The sequence below is a fragment of the Bubalus bubalis genome, chromosome 1, assembly GCF_019923935.1.
Source record: "Bubalus bubalis isolate 160015118507 breed Murrah chromosome 1, NDDB_SH_1, whole genome shotgun sequence".
Classification (NCBI taxonomy): domain Eukaryota; kingdom Metazoa; phylum Chordata; class Mammalia; order Artiodactyla; family Bovidae; genus Bubalus; species Bubalus bubalis.
In genome coordinates, this window is record NC_059157.1 from 14,513,259 (window position 1) to 14,534,949 (window position 21,691).

The 21,691-nt window shown below is 40.7% G+C and overlaps 1 protein-coding gene across 9 annotated transcripts in view; it reads right to left on the reverse strand.

The window, feature by feature from the left end:
- Positions 1 to 21,691, reverse strand: part of UNC5D (unc-5 netrin receptor D) — a 627,582-nt gene that overhangs the window by 327,114 nt on the left and 278,777 nt on the right. The window contains exon 2 of one of the 9 annotated variants that reach the window (XM_044933610.1): positions 9,152 to 9,191. The exons of the other annotated variants lie outside the window; for them this stretch is intronic. The gene's annotated coding sequence lies outside the window, so the exon portion shown is untranslated. The remainder of the gene's footprint in view (positions 1 to 9,151; positions 9,192 to 21,691) is intronic. 9 annotated transcript variants of the gene reach the window in all.

Below are 21,691 nucleotides of genomic sequence, written 5' to 3' on the forward strand. Positions count from 1 at the left end.
AAAAGGGAAGTACTAACTTGTGTCTCTTGTTTAATGTCATCTTGGGTTTGAGTGGGGCAAGACAATATTTACACACCTTCCCAATTTGATATTTTCACTTGCACAAAGATTCAGTTAGAATATCAGATGTTCTGGATTTCCAGCATGGACATTTATGAAACATGGGGTCGGGGCAGGAGGATGAGAAAATGAGATGTTTGTGTTGCCATGATTTGCATTTTTTTTTTCAAAATCTTGCAATATTTCCACTAATGAGTCATAGCTGAGAAGCAATATAGGGTATTAACTGTTACATATTAATAATGCCCTGCTGCTTGGGAACGAGAGCAGGCCTTCGACATGCTGTTTATAAATGGCTCCTTCGCTCCTGTAGCTTCTGCTTGCTCCCATTTCTCCCTCCAAGCTACTCATCTCAAAAGCTTTTCAATGTGAAGACCAAAAATTTCAAGGGAGATGAAATGGGCTCCTAAAAAATTGCTTCCTCTGGCTAAATGACGCCAGAACAGATACAATTAAAATATATTTACAATGGTTTAAAAGTCTTCACCCCAGAGAACAGAAAAGTTTTCCCAACCACTAAGCTGAGGTCACTGAATCACATGTGATTTGTTTAGTGGGGAGATTTGTCATTTTGGTCAGTTAAGTTATGATAAATCAAAGAGACAAGCTTCCATGAGGGTGAATTAAGGGAGAGCAAGGCTAATACCCAGTTTTCACAAAGGATAACAAAAACCAAGGTTCCTTCCCAGTTCAATGATAGACGTAAGGCAGGTGCTTATCAGGCCTCTGGTCTGAACTGTATGCTAATATGCAGACTTGCAAGTGGCGGGAAGACAGTATTGAAGGAGACGGAATCCTGCCTTCCTCATAATTGGACCTGCGGTGTGTGGGTTGGAGAAACATTTTATTTACCGAAGCTATCGGTCTGAACCAATCCCCAAGCTCTTCCTTCAACTTGATTTGTAGATCAATTGTCATGATTAAAGTAAAGGGATTTGAAGGAACCAAATGCTGATTCAAACAACTGAGGTGCTTACGGCGGTGTTATTCACATCCTGCTTTAGACTAAGCTGGTTGAGTTCCTATTTCCCAGCAAGAAGTCTCAAACAATTGATGAATGCTTGGAAGCTAGTGTGTGCGGAGGTGGGGGCGGTGGGGGGAGCAGAATTTATCCAGGGAAAGAGAACAGGGATGAAAGCAAAGAGAATACATAGGGAAAGTTCATAAAAGCTGAAATTTTGCCAACTAAATTACTAAAACAAAGAAAACAGCTACAACAAAAGGAAACCTATTCCCATTTTGTAGTTAAACATCCGCCTCTCTGATGATTTGGGTTAACACCCCATCCCCCCTTTTCCACCCATGGAATTTGCATGAGAGTAGGGTTGATGTATACTTTGCTCCTTGTGGTCACAACTGTATCTTGAGCACCCAGACTGGTACCTGAATGTAAATAATTGGTCAAAGAGTAGATTCTCTGAAGAGTAATAGTCAAATCAACAACTTTTGGTTGTTGTCATGTGTGATTCACACACTTTCTAAAATGACTGTGGGTTTCAAGCTAATAAAGCTAGGTTTGTGGATCCTCTGTATACACTCAACCATGGCTTTAGGTCACAAATAATGACTAAATCCAGCCAACCACCTTAAAGTAAACATTTCAGCTGCAGTAACACAGATGTGCCAACAGAGCTGAAACACGAGTCCTAAAGTCGAACATCAATCTGCCTCCATCTCTCTCCATTCTCTTCATGCTGGAGGTGGTCCATCTTCTTCTTCCTGCAAGGGTGCGTCTGATCCAATTCCTCCTGCTTTTCCAGGATGCTCACCTATCATGTTTCCTTTTCTTTTCTATAACATATAGCTTTTCAGTTTTCCTGTACTGATGCTTCTGGTCAATATTTAGCTGTGATTAAATCTCTATCGTGTTAGTCGAAACAGTCTACAGATCTACACTCCACTACATTTCTCCTCCTTCACAAAAGAGTGACCTACATTCATTATTCCTCGCAACTCAATCTTCAACCTACATAATCTACATTCAACCAACACAGATCCCACCAACATCACCAATGGTTTTCACAATGATAGTGCCAATGAACATTTCAATCTATGCTTAACTGACACACTGAACAACTCCTTTCTCCTTGAAATGTTATTTTGTTTTTGTCTGTCCTTAATTTCAAGGGACATTTCTTCTTGGTTTCCTTCAAATTCGTCCCTGGATTGATTATGAAAAGGTTGGAATACCCCGAGGTCCTGTCCAAGTCATATTTTTCCTTGTGTGTTTTTTATCCATGCTCAGAGCTTTAATTACCAAAAAGGCATCTGACACTTGACGTGTCCAAAACCTAACTCATCCTCTCTTCCTCCTCACTGCCAACCCCACCTCTTCTCTGGTGCTGCCCTAAAAGAAAGGTCCGACCAGGTTTCCAATTGCATAGGTAAGCTACAAGCTGGATGCACCTCAAACAGTTTGGTGAGTGACAGAAGCCAGACAAAAAGAACACAGATTGTATGATTCCATTTTTACAAAATGCCCACAAAAGGCAAATCTATACAGATTAGCTGTTGCCTAGGGCCAGAGATAGGGATGACGAGTGACTATAAATGGGCATGAAGTTTCTTTTTACGGTGATGGAAGTATTTTAGAATCAGGCTGTGACGCTGGCAGTCCAACTCTAAAAACAGACTAAACTTTGAGTTGTACGCTTAAAAATGGATCAATTTTCTGACATGTAATTTGTATCTCCATAAAACAGTTTTTTAAACTTATATAGGTAGGAATTATGTTTGACTTCCCTTCCTTTTCTCTCTCACCTCCATTTTCAACCTATTCCACCCGTCAGACTACTAAAATATCTCTCAATACATTCATGTCTGACTATAGTGCTCTAATCTAAGTAAGCATCGTCTTTCCCCCGACTATTGCAACAGACTTTTCCACCAGTGTCTCCCTTTAGTTCTGACACCCACATCAAACTGTTCTTCACACTTTGGCAAGAAAGATCTTTTCTGTTTAGAAATCCCTTATGGACTTCCAAAGTCCTTAGACAAAGATCATGTGCCTTGAATGATCTGAAAGACCCAGCGAGACTGGCTATCTGAACCCTCTCCAGCCTTTCCCTCCCTCCATCCTCCTGGGTCAGCTACATGCTTCTATCTGCTATGGTCTTCCACCCCTCCTTCATCTGCTCCATTCTAACTCCGCCTCTGGGTAGCAATCGAAGAATCAGCTTGAGGGGAATTAACCATTGGCTACTGGAAAATCCCATGGATGGAGGAGCCTGGCAGGCTACAATCCATGGAGTCACAAAGAGTCCGACATGACTGAGCAACTTCAGTCACTGCCCTTATAGAACCATACTTCCTGCCTTCGGAAAACTAATTCCACATTACTCAGCCATAAAAAAGAATGAAATAATGCCATCTGCAGCAACCTGGATAAGCCTTGAGACTATGATACTAAGTAAGTCAGAAAGAAAAAGATAAATAAATGATATCACTTATATATGCAATTTAAAAAATGATACAAATAAACTTATTTACAAAACAGAAATAGACTCACAGACATAGAAAAGAAACTTATGGTTACCAAAGGAATAGGAAGGGTTAAACTAGGAGTCTGAGATTAGCATATACACACTACTTTATATAAAATATATAATAAGAACCTGCTGTATAGCACAGGGAACTCAATACTCTATAAGGATCTATATGGGAAAAGAATCTGAAAACAACATGTATGTATGTATGTAACTGAATCACTTTGCAATATACCTGAAACTAATACGAAACTTGAAATCAACTATATTTCAATATAAAATACATTTAGAAATTACAAAACAAAAAGAAAACCAATTCCATTTTGTAATTCAACATCCACAGTTGTGATGATTTGGGTTAATATCTGCCCTGTTTTCTACTCGTGGACTTTGCTTGAGAGCAGGGAGTACATGTTTTTGCCCATGCGGTCACCACCGTAACTTTAGCACCTAGACTGGTACCCGAATGTAAATAATTGGTCAAAGGATAGCTTCTGATAGTAATAGCTAATATCAACTTTATTAATAAGAAATCTCTTTCTTGATGAGACAAAGAAGAGAAGATGGCCACCATTACTTTTGGCATTTCAATTAACATGTTCATACACACACCATCCTTAATATACCTGTGAATAATCTAGTTTCCTGATCTCCACTGAACCCAGGTAAACTGAGGACTGAAATGAACAAGCTAGGTGGTCCCAAAGGCCCAGAGAGGAGCAGCCAGATGGAGATATGGCCAAGTGCCACCTGCCTAAATATCAGGCAGAAATTACTTTCAAGCTTGTCTCTAAATCAAGACTTTTCTCCTACTTAATAGAATGAGCCTCCACCAGCCAAATAGAAATGTTCACACTCCTCCAAAATTCTGTTAGGAAAAAAATGTTTTGACATGCTTTCCTTATCTCTACATACACCGACTTCTCCGGGAGCTTCTGTCTGACAGCACCTGCGGCATGGCCGAGTCCTCAGCCAGTCTCTCTCCTGGGATTCAAAATGAGCTCCCAACCATCACGTGGCAATAAGGTGAGCTGTCAGGCGTCTAGTCCCAATTCAGTCCCTCTTTTTATGCCCTGGTCACAACTCTGAGCCTCACTGGGCCCATTCCTTGAATACCACTCCCTAATACAAAACCAGGAGACTAGACAGAGAAACATATGAAATGCTCTTTCCAAGAGAGAGGAAAAGCGCCAAAACTAGGTTCTAAGATTCTTCTGCCCGAAACTTTAAAAAGAAAATTGCTGAAAAGTACAATGAAAACAGGACAGTGGAAAGTCCCTTTATTAAAAAATATATGTCAAAGATGCAGAACTAAGATCACAAAAATTTAACTGACAATTTTGATGCTGGAGATGGGGACAAAATTCTGATCTGTCAGAATTATCCTGGACAAGTACATCTGAATAAAATATTCCAGACCCTTGAAACAACTTACATGAGGCTCACAGTTTAAAAATTATAATTCTGACAGTGTGTACCAATGGTTGGAATAGCAAATAGTGAGTGGAAGAATACCTTTTTTTTTTATCATGGTCACTATCTGTAATTCTTAGCAAATCAATTCTTCCCAGAGATGACAGATTTTCTCGCTGAAAAATAAACATAATAATACTTGGCTCTCTCATAGGATTTTCTGAAGAGTAACCAACATATTACAGTATAAGTGAATCTTCTAGGAGTTTAGGAAAAATATCATACTTAGACATTAGGTAAATACATCTAGCGTGTCAAAAAATTATTATAATGTAAAGTGCTGTTGGACTAGAACAGCATGTTTAATACATCATTTCATTTTCTTTAGAAACATACTGAACTCAGGTCTTCCGAGTTGTTCTGAAGAGATGCCAAAGATTTAGATTCGTTATCATTAGAAACCGCATAATTTTGGATGTGACTTTATAATACTAAATACAAATAATCTCACAGAGAATGTAGTTTGTGTATTTCTTTAGAGTTCAGGAAAGGGAAAACCAACTAAAGGGGCATTTTACACATTTAGAACAGACAAGATAAGGAAAGTGAGAAGGTAATTTTGAGAACTAGACTCTTGGCATCCATTTTATGAAAGGGATCCACCTGCAAGTAATAAATTACTTAAATCATCTTTCCATGTATTCAAATGTTAGTTATTTAAAAAACAAAATCACTAAAATCAAGCTGCTGCTGCTAAGTCATCTCAGTCATGTCCGACTCTGTGCGACCCCATAGATGGGGGCCCACCAGGCTCCCCCATCCCTGGGATTCTCCAGGCAAGAACACTGGAGTGGGTTGCCATTTCCTTCTCCAATGCATGAAAGCGAAAAGTAAAAGTGAAGTCGCTCCGTCCTGTCCGACCCTCAGCAACTCCATGGACTGCAGCCTTCCAGGGTCCTCCATCCATGGGATTTTCCAGGCAAGAGTACTGGAGTGGGGTACCATTGCCTTCTCTAATTTCTAAATATTTTCATGGATGTTCCTTTTGCTTAAGAAAAAATTCACTATCAGTTTCAGTAACTTTTTTCTTGGTATAGTCTAGAAAAACCTAGAAAGGCAAGTCTCTTATTCATAGAAATATTGTAGAAAGCTTATCAATTAAAGAAATAAAATGTAGGGAACTCCCTGGCAGTCCAATAGTTAAGACTCCACACTTTCACTGTCAAGAGCACAGGTTCAATCCATGGTCAGGCAATTAAGATCCCACAAACCACACAGTGTGGCCAAAAAGAAATACATTTAATTAAAAAAAAAAAAAACAAAAACAAAAAACAAAGTCTGCTTCAAACCACCCTTCTAAAGAACACTACAAACCAAACTTAATGTAACTGAATATTCTCTTTAGTGCTGTTTAGTCGCTCAGTCATGTCCAACTCTTTGTGACTCGATGGACTGTAGCCTGCTGGGCTCCTGTCCATGGGATTCTTCAGGCAACAATACCGGAGTGGGTTGCCATTTCCTCCTTCAGGGGATCTTTCCGACTCAGGATCAAACCCGTGTCTCTAGCATCTCATGCATTACAGCCAGATAGTTTACTGCTAAGCCACCAGGGAAGCCCAGAAATTTGTTTAATTCTAAAAAATATCTAAATCTCAGTATTAATTTCTTTCCTATTAATAACACCAAAAACTCTTTTTGTTTTAATGCCATTTGTGGGATTGGAATTCTGTTGGCTGGTCTTCTTGTGTTTTTTGATTCAAACAACCTACAGATACTGTGAAATTATTTGTCAACTGGGAAAGCAAATTCAGTCATTGTAAACATAAGATCAACAACGTAAGGAAATTCTAGTGAGTTTTAAAGCATTTGGCTTCTAGAGCCACTGTGACACAACATTTCATAACACACACAACCCAACATTACATAACATATACAACCTAGACACTCCAGCAAAATGGATCACATAACAGGATTCCTGCTTTCAAGACCAGGAACATATGCTTAACCACCAGGTGAACTGTTATTTTGTGTGTGGGTGTGCGCGTGTGTGCGCACGCGCTCATGTGTGTGTGTGTGTTGGTTTTGGTCACAGGCTTTGTTGAAGCAAAACTTAATTGTTGGTGAAATTAAAGTGGCTGCTGCTACTGCTAAGTCGCTTCAGTCATGTCCAACTCTGTGCGACCCCATAGACGGGGGCCCACCAGGTTCCCCCGTCCCTGGGATTCTCCAGACAAGAACACTGGAGTGGGTTGCCATTTCCTTCTCCAATGCATGAAAGTGAAAAGTGAAAGGGAAGTCACTCAGTCGTGCCCAACTCTTAGCAACCCCATGGACTGCAGCCTACCAGGCTCCTCTGTCCATGGGATTTTCCAGGCAAGAGTACTGGAGTGGGGTGCCATTGCCTTCTCCAAATTAAAGTGGAGATAAGAGGAAATTTTTAGTGTCGTCATGGACGTGACAGCTTTTGCAACCCTAAGTTCCTAACCACTGACAGCCAACATGAGCTTTTTCTTGATTCAGGATGAAAATGATAGCAGTCCTTTTATATTGCCCTCCTTTTGCACCCTGATAAAGTTATTTATTCTAATTTACATCTTCTCATAGTTAAGAGATGAACATTAAGAAGCTCTGAAGCACAATAGTAGCATAACAATGTTTCATTTGACCTACACTTGAAGCTCATTCTTTAACAAAGGCAAGAAAGTTAAGACTTATATTTAGACTCTAGAAAGAAAGCAAAAAAGAAGAATGCAGCATTCAGGAAAAATGGAAAATAAAGAAAATTAGCTAACAAAATATTTGTGATTATCTAATTCTTGTTTACCAAATACTTGCTTCATGCAAAGCCATCCACCAAAAGGAAGTTGTAGGCATCTTGTCCCCTTACAGTTACAAGAATGATAAGGGAAATGGGTTTTAAAAGAGGAAGGGAAGGAACAAAAGATCTGATTAATAAGCATTCCCACAAAAGCTAGTGATAGTTATATACAGTTAGTGTCTGCAAATAAAGGTTTGAGAGTAGAATAAATAAGAAAAAGAAATTTAAATACTAGAAACATATGCTAGGCTGAGGGGAGGGAAGAAATCAAGCCAAAGGATACATATGTCACATAGTAACTTTATGTAAGCTGCTCCCCTTAAGTCTTAATCACAGCAATGAGACCACTTCAGTTCAGTGGCTCAGTCGTGTCCGACACTTTGGAACCCCATGAATCACAACAGGCCAGGCCTCCCTGTCCATCACCACTAGGTCTCATTTAACCTCCTTATTTTTATTTGCTTTATGGGATATACACAATGCCTTGCCTAACCTGTTGATCCTTTCCTGTATTAGGAGGAGTAAAAATGAAGAATTAAGTAGTTAAAGAATGACTGCCTCTCTACCCTCAGTTTCCCCCTAGTTAATTTATGCAGGCAAGACAGCGTCCAAAGAAAGATGAGAAGCCGGCAGTCTGCACACAGTGGGAAAATAACAAAGAAACTGACCTCCTACCTTAATCATCAACTGAGCTCATTTTCCCTTTAAAAATTATCATGGCTGAGCAGAATTTTCAGAACTGGTCTCTGGACAAGGGTCCACCTTCTCCCCAGGTTGCTGGCTTTTCTGAATAAAGCATCTTTCCTTTCTACCAACATTTGCCTCTCAATTACTGGCTTTTGACCCTGAGTTCTGTAACAATTTTATTAAGCCCCAAATACCACAGCGTGAGGGTGGAAAACAGAAATAACTGAGTTGTGGAACTCCTCTTCTAGGAAAATAATTCCTTAAGTGCTGTCTTTTTCTAGGAGTACATTTGGGTATGTTGTGTTACTAGCGACCAAGGATGATAATGTTGGAGTTCCTTATTTTATAGAAATAAACATATAAAACATCTAGTTTTTAAAAATTAAAATGGAAGAACATGGTGATGGAATGATCTAGAGTTGAGGTATCTTTGAATAATGAATCTCTTGTTTATGGCAAGTAAAACAATTAATAAACCATGAGCCCATTGTTTAAAGTCAAGTCTGTCATATTAATGTTCTTAATAGTATCTCCCTAATTCAGTTCATGTTTATTTTGAAAAATTACACATGTTAAATAAATGATCATACCTTCTCAAAACACAGCATCTATATTTCACTTCCACAAAGGCTTCAAACATCATAAAGAGACACTTTTTGGAAAGATGTCCTTGTTTGATGATACTTACTATGAAAATACTTTACCTAAAGTTCACTCAGCAGCCTCATCTGAATGAAACAAGCAAATGGAAAGCACTGATAACCTTATACTAATACTAATGCTATAAAATTTATGCACTAAAAATTTATCATCTTAGCCTACATGTGCTTAATTTACAAACTGTAGTTAATTATTTAAGCACACAGTGATTTAAAAAAAGAATCAAGTAAGGAATGGCGGAAAGGAATGCTATAGGTAAGTGAATGGAAAGGAAAAGAAACAGCTGAAAATAGTTTAAAATTTTTGTTTAAAAAAATGTGATAAAACTATTCCTAAGAACTCAGGGTATAGAGAGCCACATGAAGCCATTTAATGAAATGACAAGCAGTGCCAAACCTTTTAATATCTTCTGAACATCCGCTTCACTTTCAGAGACCAGTAGAATATTGTTCATAATGAAACCCCAAATCACCCAAGACATCTAAGGCAGGGTGACTCTCTAACACACCAAGCTAAGGATTCAAATAATGTGCTTTAAAGATATTTCTATCCAAGATCACCCCGTGTTTCAGTTTTGGTACAAAGAAAGCTTTGGTTATCTACATATTTCTCTTCCATAAGCCTCTAAAACCCTTAGTAAGGCAAACAAATACCAACCACATTTATATACTCCTGTTTCTGATGACCGCCCAAGGAAAGAAAATCAAATTGCTAAATAAAACAAAAATCTCTGGTTATAGTAACAACCAACTCACAATTTTAAGAAAACATATTATAATATGCTATAGTATCCTTATAATGGATCCTTTCCCCTATGGTTATATTTAAGTGAAGTCAACATATGTGTGAATAGTGATCTCTCTCTTTTAAATGGGCAGTATTTACTATTGTAAAAACTCAAAGATGATCTTCAACAACAACGACAAACATAAAACTAAAATCAAAGCTGGATGTAAGTTTGCTGTTATTTAGTCAGTAAGTCTTATACAACTCTGTGACCCCATGGACTGTAGCCTGCCAGGCTCCTCTGTCCATGGGATTTCCCAGGCAAGAACACTGGGAATGGGTTGCTATTTCCTTCTCCAGGGCTTCTTGCTGATTCAGGGATTGAAGCCGGGTCTCCCACATTGCAGGCAGATTGCTTTACCAGTCAGTGATCCGCCTGGGAAGCCCCGGATGTGATTTCAAGTGAGCATAAATCTTTCACACACACACCTCAGATGATACCTCATGATTCCAGAGTAGATGGAATACCCTGGATCACAATATTCAACTTTTGCAGTAACTCAAAGCATCATGTTTATCGAAGCAGATGTGACAGATAAAACTGAGTCTAGTAAGTGAACAGTCCAGAATAATAGAATTGGAAAGTTTCAAATGTATTAGTTTCCCAGGGCTGCCATAACAAAATACCAGACTCATAACAAGGTATCAACAGGTTTGCTTTCTCCTGAGACCTCACTCCTTGGCTTGTACATGGCCACCTTCTCACTATTTCATTCCATGGTCTTTTCTCTGTACTGCTCATCCCTGGTGTCTGTTGTCCATCAAACTTCCTGTTCTTATTAGGTCATCATTCAGATAGGATCCGGGCCTATTCTAATGGCCTTATTTTAACTTAACCTTCTGGTTCAGGCAGTAAATAATCTGCCTGCAATGTTGGAGACCTGGGTTCAATCTCTGGGTCAGTCATATCCCCTGGAGGAGGAAATGGCAACCCACTCCAGTGTTCTTGCCTGGAGAATCCCATGGACAGAGGAGCCTGGCGGCTACAGTCCATGGGGTTGCCAAGAGTTGGACATTCCTGAGCAACTAACACTTTCTAAAGGTCCTGTCTCCAATTATAGTTACATTCTGAGGTACTGAGAACAGAACACTCTGCCCTCCAAACTTCATGTTTTCATGTGTAAAATAAATTCATTCCCATCCTAACAGCTCCCCAAGTTTTAAACCATATCAGCATCATGTTTAAGTGTCTGATCTCATCTAAGGGCTTCCCTGATAGTTTTTCAGTTGGTAAAGAATCCACCAGCAGTGCAGGAGACCCAGGTTCAATTCCCGAGTCAGGAAGATCTGCTGAAGAAGGGAGAGGCTACCCACTCCACTCCAGTATTCTTGGGCTTCCGTTGTGGCTCAGCTGGTAAAGAATCCGCCTGCAATGCGAGAGACCTGGGTTCGATCCCTGGGTTGGGAAGATCTCCTGGAGAAGGGAAAGGCTACCCACTCCAGTATTCTGCTCTGGAGAATTCCTGGACTGTATGCAAAGAATCAGACACAACTGAATGACTTTCACTTTCTCATCTAAATCAAATGTGGGAACAACTCGAGGTATAATTCATCATGAGATAAAATTCCTTACAGATATGAACCTTTGAAACCAGACACATTATCTCTAGGGTAAGGGAGTTAGAGAAGGTGAGGTTCAGAAAAAGGAGGAGACTGGCAATTTACAGGACAGACCGCCTTTAATGAGGCAAGGAAGGGCAGCAGTCAGATTAGTGAGCTGCTGCACTAAGCCAAGGAAAGAGTAAGTATATATAGACATATATGTGGAAATCTACTGTCTTAAGGGGGCCTGTTCTTCTCCAAGGTTGTTCGGAGTAGTTATTTCTTAAACGGCTAGGGCAAGGAATTCTGGAGATCGGCCAGAGGCTGGACCGGCTGGGAGCTGGTTGTAATCAACCTCAATGTCCATTTTCTTTTCTTCGGGTGAGAGAGTTCTTTGTTTTGCATAGAATGGTGGGGAGGACCTGGATGGGAGTTTTCACTCCAGGCTATTTTGAGCCGTGTAACTTTCCTTCATCATCTATTTTCAGAATACAATGGTGAGATGGCAGAAGACAGACATTCCCTTTTCAAAATGGAAAATCAGAAAAAGAGGGAAAACAAACCAACCAACCAACCCAGGGTCACCAGCAAGTCTGAAAGCCTACCAGGGCAAATTCCATTTGATTTGTAAGGCTTGAGACTAATTCTCTTTGGTTTGATGCTTTTAGGTCTAGGTCCACCAGGATGGTGGTCTCACCTTCCAGGTGCACTGGGTTGGCAGTGTTGATCTCCGGAAACATAGGAGGTAGCCCTGCCTACTGAAATCAAGGAGGAAACAGCCTGACTCCTTGGGCCTGTGCTCACAGTGGCAGAAGCACCTCTGCCAATCTCTGAATCACCTTTGGGGTCATCTATCTTTCCCATTTCTTGAAGGACAAGACATGGCCACAGCTAGACACCTGTATTGTTCACTCTCTAAAGGCTCAGAAATCTGTCTTCCTTTATTCTATCCCAGATCTGTCCCCCCAGTAGCCCAAGCTGGGCGTATTTCTGCCAGTGCAACCCCATTTCTATTTTTGTCTTCTGCCAACACCTTACCTGGATCCATGAGTCACACTGTAATCTCTTTATCAAATGACTACTCATCCACCCCCTTGCTGTTATCTCCAGAAAATGTGTTCTCATTTTTTTTTTTTTTTTCCAACATGGATACACTGAGAGTTTTACAAGTATCCAAGTCCTGGTTTCTTTTTGCTCACCAATCCTTTACTTTCTCTACTGGCATTTTATCCTAAATCGGGGAGAAACCAAGTCATGCCTTCAATGCTGTGATTAGAAATGTCCTCAAGTAATTTCCAACATCACTTACAAATTCTACCTTCTACAAAATGCTGGGACACCACTCAAGTGAAGTTCTTTGCATTTTTATAACCAGGACTGCCTTTCCTCCCATAGCATGCACCTCATTTCTGAGTCCTGACTCATGAAAGTGACGAATCACCACTTGAGTCATCCTTTTCTTTGATGTTCTTATTTCTACCAACAGTCTCTCCAAAGCAGTCTAGGCTTCTTCTATGTTAATATGTACTCCAAAAGCTCTTCCAGCCTCAACCGATCACCCAGTTCCAAAGACAATTCCACATCCCTAGGCACGTAGTATAGAATAACCCTACTCCCCAGGATCAAAATCTTTATCAATCAGGGTTCAGGAGAGAAACAGAATCAACAGGATATACATCTGTTCTCTGGTAGTTTTCCCAGATCTGCAAGGATGAACAGCAAACTGAAAACCCAGGGACAGCCTGCAATTGGGGTTCAAAAGCAGTTTGCTGGCAGAAATCATTCTTGCTCAGAGGAGGTTAGTGGGTTTTTTTTTCTATGAAGACCTTCAACTTATTGAATGAGGTCCACCTACTTTATGGAGGGTAATCTCCTTTACTAAAAGTTATTAATTTAAATGTTAATCTCATTTAACGAACAAAAACAACTTCACAGAAACACTCGGAATTACGTTGAATTAAACATCTGGGCACCATGGTCTAAGTCACGTTACCACAAAATCATCCATGACACCAAGCATCATTTCAATTTTGTAAGGCATATGTGTCAGGTAGAGTGTTGTGATCCATAATGAAATGAACAGTAACGAAAAGTTTCCAAAGACTGATATCCTCTACCTTCAAAGAGTAACTGGACTAAAATTTCTCAGGAACTGAGCCTAATAAAACCATCCACTGAATCCTAGAGTTAAGATAATATGGCCTGGGTATCTATCATTATTTTCTGCAAGCATCTTGGCTGGCATTAAGACTCATAAAGACTAACATTAAGACTCAGTTCTACGACTCAGAGACATTCCCTTCACGTCTTTCAGCCTGCGTTTCCTTAACTGTTCAAAGGGTGCACGGAAAGGTAAGACTTCTTCCATCACTACAATGCTAACACTCAGAGTGGTGGTGGTTTAGTCACTAAGTCGTGTCTGACTCTTGGGACCCCATGGACTGTAGCCTGCCAGGTTTCTCTGTCCATAGGATTCTGCAGGCAAGAATAGTGAAGTAGATTACCATTTCCTTCTCCAGGGGTATAACCAACTCAGGAATCAAACCCTGGTCTCCTGCATTGTAGGCAGAATTTTTTTTTTTTTTTTTTTTTTTTAACCAACTGAGCTACAAGGGAAGCCTAACACTCAGGGTAGCCTCTTCAAATATCTCTGGGAACTTTCCTGAGCTACATATTGGAATGGCACGATACTTTCATACAGATGATAATGATACTAAATTCACTGAAGTAGGTACTTATTTCGCCTTTTTTTTTTTAAACAGACATTATTCAATTACATATCTTTTCCTGATCCCTTGGTGACAAAACACAGGTATTCTGACTTACCACTGGTTTTGATTTCATGGAACAAACCAGTCAATGATGATGATTAGAACAAAACCAAGTGAATAATCATTTGTTGTTGGACCTCAACTCTGGGTTCTTTTTGGATTCTAATCCTTGTAAGTTTCCCTTGGAGTAGGGAGGTCAAAGATCATTCTCACATTTACCAGAAGGAGAAGCTCAGAGTGAGATTTCTGATGTCTCCTCTGGTCTCATTCCGACTCAGCATCAGCACCAGGATAGAGCTGCTTCTGGCTCCCTGTCCCCACTCGGCACACTTGGGTGCATGTTTGAGGGATGAATCCCATGAGACAGCATGCACTGAATGAATCACTACAGGAGACGGAATTCAGTCTTACATATGCATAACAGGAATTAGAACGTGCCCCCTCATAGAGCTCAGCAAATGCCTTTTCTCTCTGTTCATGCTAATTAGGAAATTACTGAAAATATTTCCCATATTTAAAACAGCACCTCTCCTCATTGATATGCTACTCTCTCCTTATATGGCAACGCAGCTATGAATCAAAGCTGAATAATAATCCATCACTGTCAAAGGTAAATTACTGCCTAGGAAAAAAAAAAGGCAGCACAACATTTAAAGCATTAAGAAAGAGTCAGCTAGCCCCCTGAGCAATCTCCAAGCTGCACGAAGTCTTGGATGAAATCAGCACCAGGGTGACGCCAGAGCTGGGGACTGGTCATGTGCAGCTTATACCTAAGACATCTGTGCCAACAATGGGGACCATGGTGAACGACCATCATTTGAGCATTTCCCCTGTGTCTACCATGGTTTGACATATAATATTTCATCTGACTCTTGGAACAACTCTTAAATTCTGATTATCACCACTTTATAGATGAGAAAACCAAACTATAGCAAAATCAAGACTGTACTCAGGTACTCCTTGCTAGGAAAAGGGGGAACCAAGATTGACAAGCATAGTTTGAATTCAAAGCCTTTCTTTTCAATGCATGTACTGTGCATGTTACTTAGGAGATTAGAGCTATTTGGGTAGGTGGTACCACAAAAACCAGAAGGGCGAGTGGGTCGACACACTGGCCATTAATACAGGATCTAAAATATAAAATTACTTAAAGCTTTCTATGCATCAGGTTATACCACCACATAATGGAGTAATAATTGCTTGGCTTATGTTACAGAAATTAAATGAGATACTTTTCACATCAAGTTAGTGTGTAATCCATAGTAAGAATATGATAAACCAGATGGTTTCTCAACTCTCTAAATTTTGAAAATATTAATATATTTAAGATGAATATATTCTAATCAATCTGTCATTTCTCAAAAGGCTACCCTGAAGGTATTCTAGAAACAGATATTGGCTCAGTCCTAGGGATATAGGGGAACTATTACTGGTTATAATCATTAGTACCAGAATGAACTTTAAGGCAAAAGACAGAGTATCAGTCTTTATTATGTCACTGCCCTCCCACCTACCGTTTTATGTGCATTTAGCTTTTCAGGGTTTGTCTGATGAATCTATGGATTTTTCCTGCTGTATCAAAGAGCGATCCAGAGTGATCCAATGAAATTATATGAAGTATTATGTGGGTGACTTAAGAGTACTGAGATCATACCATCTTTGCTTCAGTAAAAACAAAACAATTTAAGAGAGGAGGCTCTTTAAGGCAAATACATTTATGAGTGTTGTTAAAATATTGAGAATTAGAGTCTAACTACCTAGTTTATAACCCAGGTTTTGCTAGCTATATCAACATTGACTGAATTGTCAACAGGACTCAAAAGGTTGTTTTAAGTATTAAGCAAGGGATGCAAAGTGCTTAGCATCCTGGTAGGCACATAATATATACCTGATACATTTTAGCTCTTCTTCCTGTAACGCTAAAGTGTTAGTTGCTCAGTCTTTTCTGACTCTTTGTGACCCCCTGGTCTGTAGCCCAACAGGCTCCTCTGTGGAATTTTCCAGGCCAAGAATACTGGAGTGGGTTGCCACTTCCCTCTCCAGGGGCTCTTCCTGACCCAGGGATCAAACCCAGGTCTCCTGCACTGCAGGCTGAGTCTTTACCGTCTGAGCCACGAGTGATACCTGTGATACTGAACTCCATGTCAGTTAAGTCGAGGAGAACCTTTAAGATCTCTAGAATGATACTTGCCCAATTCACACCTTTACCAGCACCATACATCATGAAACAGACTATGGTTCAAAATGGGCACATGCATCCAGATAAGAAACTGTACTAGGATTCTGCTACAGAGTCACTGGCAGAGAACAGAACTGCCCTGCCTTCTCATGGGAGGTACTGTTAAATTCATTCTTCTCTCTGGCTCCACCTGCAGACAAGAGCACTGAAAAGTATTAATAAGCATTTATTTTATTAGGAAAGCAATAATTAAAACTGACTTGGTCCTGGATTTCATGAATTATACACACACACACACTGTATTTTTTGACAAAGACCAAAAGTGCATAAAGCACAAATAATTAGTTTGTGATGAATAGTGTGAAGAAAACTAGACAGAGAGATGCAAAGCCTGTAAAGACTGCTGGGAGGACCTCTTTTGAATAGGATGGTCAAGACTGCCTCTCTGAATAGATGATCTTTCAACTGAGATCTGAAAGAGAAGGAGATTGTTATACCCAGTGGAGGGAAGAAAATTTGAAGCAGAGGAAATGGCACTGGTCCTAAGACTGGATAGAGAGAGAGGTAAAGTGTTTTCAAAGCAACTAAAAACTAGAATGCTACATACAGAAGAAGAGTGACTCAAGAAGAGGCCGTATTAGTACCCTAAAGTCCCTTGGACTGCAAGGAGATCCAACCAGTCCATCCTAAAGGAAATCAATCCTAAATATTCATTGGAAGGACTGATGAAGCTGAAGCTCCAATACTTAGGCCACCTGACATGAAGAGCTGACTCATTGGAAAAGACCCTGATGCTGAGAAAGACTGAGGGCAGGAGAAGGGGATGACAGAGGATGAGATGATTGGATGGCATCACTGATTCAACGGACATGAGTTTGAGCAAACTCTTGGAGATGCTGAAGGACATGGAAGCCTGGCATGCTGCAGTCTGTGGGGTCGCAAAGACTCAGATACAACTTAGCAACTGAAAAACAACAAGGAGCTAAATCATGCAGGCAGTTGAGAGGCAGGGTATTCCTTTCACTGTAAAGTCAGGAGAAGCCATCACAGAAGAATGACCCAACCCCACTGATCTTTTAAGCAGATCACTTTTCTATTGGGTGACGAATGCCCCTCAGTGGTATGCAGGTGAGAAGAGCAAACCAAGAAGCTGCTTCAATGACAGGAAGGAATAGATGGCGCCCAGCCTAGGAAATCAGTGACAAGGATGAAGAAACAAAAAAGGCAACAGAAACATATTTTAGAGCATAAGTGATAAAGCTTACTGATAGACTGGGGTAGAGTGAAGAAAAGAGAAAATGTGGATAACTGGAGACTCTGGCTTTAAGAGCTGGTCAGGCTGCCCCAGTGGAAGCCCAAGCAGTGAGCTGTAGCAGCATCAAGTTTTAGCTCAATGGGAAGGTTTGACAAGAGCTGAGCAGTTCCAGGGGGTTGCAGGGTTTTTCCTTTATTGTTTTTCCCCTTCCTTTCCTCTTAACAGGCTTTTGACAAGGAGCTTGACACTGATGTCTTGGTGATTGAATATAAATATGCTTAATTCATTACAGGCAGAGATAAAGGAACTCAGCTTCCCCTTAAGGGTCATTATCTAGATAAGATTATATTGTAAATTGAAGCCAGGTCTCTGGAGGCAGCGATCGATTGGCTGGTTCACAAGCCCCTCCCCGCCTCCCAGCATTAGGATGCAGCACAAGTTTCCTGCCTAGAATCCCAACTCCAGCTGCCCTGTGTTAACCAGACTCTGAGCCTCTGGTGTCAGAAAACCAGAGTAAGTGACTGCCTAAAGACAAAATTAATTACAATGTTTTTATCTGTTCCTGAGACTCATCCTAGGCTAATGTATTGATTTAACCACCGCTCCTCTGAATGGTGCTTATGAATCAATATCTCCTAGGATCCATGGAGGTTGAAAGTAGGCTAAAAAATAAAATAAAATAGAGCAAAAAAAAAAAAAAAAAAACTCTTTATTTTTCTTTGTGCCAATTTACTCATTACAATTAACAGAAGGATAAACATTCTTGGGTCACGCTGTTAGTAGGGAGTTCAATACCGAAGAAGAACCATATTGCTGTTAAGAGGTAGAAGTAAACCAATTAACACGCTCTAGTTCTTGGATCAGTTTCCACTTTTCAAGCCAAAGTTTGTCAACAAATCCCCCCTCTGGAGTGACCCAATCCGATCTGTGCTTCAGGAAGACTAGCCTGCTAGTGACCTCTGAGACAGGCAGACACACACACACACAGATCTCCTGCTGATGACTGGGGATGTATAAAGACTGAATATCTTGATCCATTTATGGCAGGTAAACTTAGCAGGTAAAGAAATGCTCCTAATTTGGCCACTTTCAGAGCATTAGTGGTTTGGAGGTGAGATGTCTTTCTGAACTTAGGACAGGTCTTTTGGAACCTAATTATTTCACAGTGCTTAGAGGAGATCTGTATCGTCCTGTGCTGTCAAATCACGAATCAGATTTTAAGGCCTGTCCACCAAGATCGAAGACTCCAGATGAGCAGCCTCTCTTTCTTAATTCTTGTAGGATTGGTGGCAGCCTTAAAAAAAACTGGATCTCTTGGTCACTTTCTAAATCATTCATTTTTAAACGAAAATTTTATCTGTGGTCTCTAAGGCAATGGCAACCCACTCCAGTACTCTTGCCTGGAAAATCCCATGGGCGGAAGAGCCTGGTAGGCTGCAGTCCATTGGGTTGCTACGAGTTGGACACGACTGACAGACTTCACTTTCACGCATCGGAGAAGGAAATGGCAACCCACTCCAGTGTTCTTGCCTGGAGAATCCCAGGGATGGCAGAGCCTGGTGGGCTGCCGTCTATGGGGTCGCACAGAGTCGGACACGACTGAAGCGACTTAGCAGCAGCAGCAACTTTCCTAAGGTTAATTTCTCTTTCATTAACCAACACATAGCACTGAATTTGCACAAAGTAGATTAAAAAAAAAAAAATCCTGGTAAATTAATAGACTCTTCCTCAGGCCTCATTTAGACAACTATTTTCAAGTCTAAGGTACATACTTTAAGATAATTTTTAGCATGCCCAGAACTCGTAAACTAGAAAGATTGTTATACTAGCAACATTCAAGTCAGCAGTTTCATCTAGGAATGAGATGGCAATGTGGCAGTGTTCTTTATGGAGTTCAAAGTTACATTTTAGAGAAATTAGATTTATTCTGGAACTTCAAAAGGCAAACTTCCAGGGAAAATAAGTGTGGAAAGCAATGAAAGGCATTATTAATTCAAGTTGAGGAAGAATATGCTCATAATCTGAATTATCTAAAAAGTCATCATCTCCCTTGGGAAGAAGTACAGATTCCTTTTGGAGGTGTATAATTCAAATTGTAGCTCAAAGATCCTTGCCAGCTGAGATGCTAGAGAGAAGATGCCTTGAACTAATGCTGCTTCCTCCTAAAATGCCAGGACTCAGTTATCTTTTAATCTGTAGTTAAAAGATGCATTTAGGCTTATTTTAGACACAGTGACATATATAAAGCATACGCTAACCATTTAACTTGGCATATGGACAGGATATATTTGACGGGATGAAGACAAAAAGTATGGAATTAAGTTTGAAATCATACATGTTTTAACTAGGATGCTAAAAGCGAGGAATTGCTAAGTCACTTCAGTCGTGTCCGACTCTGTGTGACCCCATAGACGGCAGCCCACCAGGATTCCCTGTCCCTGCGATTCTCCAGGCAAGAACACTGGAGTGGGTTGCCATTTCCTTCTCCAATGCATGAAAGTGAAAAGTGAAAGTGATGTCGCTCAGTCGTGTCCGACCCTCAGTGACCCCGTGAACTGCAGCCTTCCAGGCTCCTCCATCCATGGGATTTTCCAGGCAAGAGTACTGGAGTGGGGTGCCATTGCCTTCTCCTAGGGGGAAATAAAAGATTTGAGGGACAGGGAAGGAATCTAATCCACCTATTCTTCTGATAAACTGGATGTGAAGGTAAAGAGGTCAAAAGGTGCAGGAGAATGAGCAAGCTCTAGGCACAAATGAGTAGACGTATATTGGAAATAGCAATCGAATCTTTTAAAATGTGGTGGAGAACTAGCTTTGGAGGAAAAGCTTAAGTCTGGTCTTGAAATCACAGGTGTACTGAGAATACTGTGGAATATCAACCATACGGTAGCTGCGGGAAGGAGAGTGGGGCATGAGAGGACAATCACATCCCAGCTCACGTCTGAGTCCCTGGGATAGCTGCCAAGCGCGGGTTCTTGGGTTCCCGCAGGAAAGGATTCAAGAGTGAGTCAGTGAAGTGAATGAAGGGTTATCAGGGAGCAAACACAGGCCACAGATGGAGGGTGGGCCAACTCGGGAGGCAAGAGGGGCCCCAGGGTTTGGGACTGTCAGTGTCTAAGGGGTGGGTAGCTTCACAGGCTAATGAGTGGGAGGAGTATTCCAGGCATTCTAGGGAAGGGGTGGGGATTTCCAGGAATTAGGTCACCACCCACTTTTCACCTTTATGGCCAGCCCCGGAACTGTCTTGGCAGCCATCTTGGACCTATTTGGTTCAAATCAGTTGATGGCATGTCCTCAGGCTGTTTCATTTTAAAGGTTGTACCGGACTTCCTGGTGGCTCAGACGGTAAAGCGTCTGTCTACAATGGGGGAGACCCGGGTTCGAGCCCTGGGTTGGGAAGATCCCCTGGAGAAGGAAAAGGCAATCCACTCCAGTACCTTGGCCTAGAAAATCCCATGGACAGAGGAGCCTGGTAGTCTACAGTCGATGGGGTCGCAAAGAGTAGGACACGACTGAGCAAATTCACTTCACTTCACTTTACCCTACACCCCTCCCTGTCTCAGGGTGAGTCACTGGTCTTCAATTGAAGGGTGAGCTTAGAACTCAGTAACTGTTACAGCTGTTACAAAGAAGGAAAGAGAAGGAGCAGGAGGGGAGGTATAGTGACAGCGTTACAACACAGTCTTCATAAATGGTAGTCTGTTCAAACTGCAGCAGCTCCAACACTTACTATGGCAAATTGGTCAATAAAACAGCTAACATTTTTAGTGTGCTGACTTTGTGCCAGATAAGGCATAAAGTGCTTTATAAACACTACAGTCAGTACCAAAAGAGAAAAAAAAAATTCTTGACTGTCCATCCATAGGGGAACAATTAAAACAATGAATAATATGGAACACTAGGTATTAAAAACAATGATTACATCTGTATCTCTGGCATGGAGAGAAATTCACTATTCAGTCGAGCTAGAGAAATTTAGATAGCATGATCTTAAAAGGACCACAAATTATATAAATACTCTACCTACCTTCACAT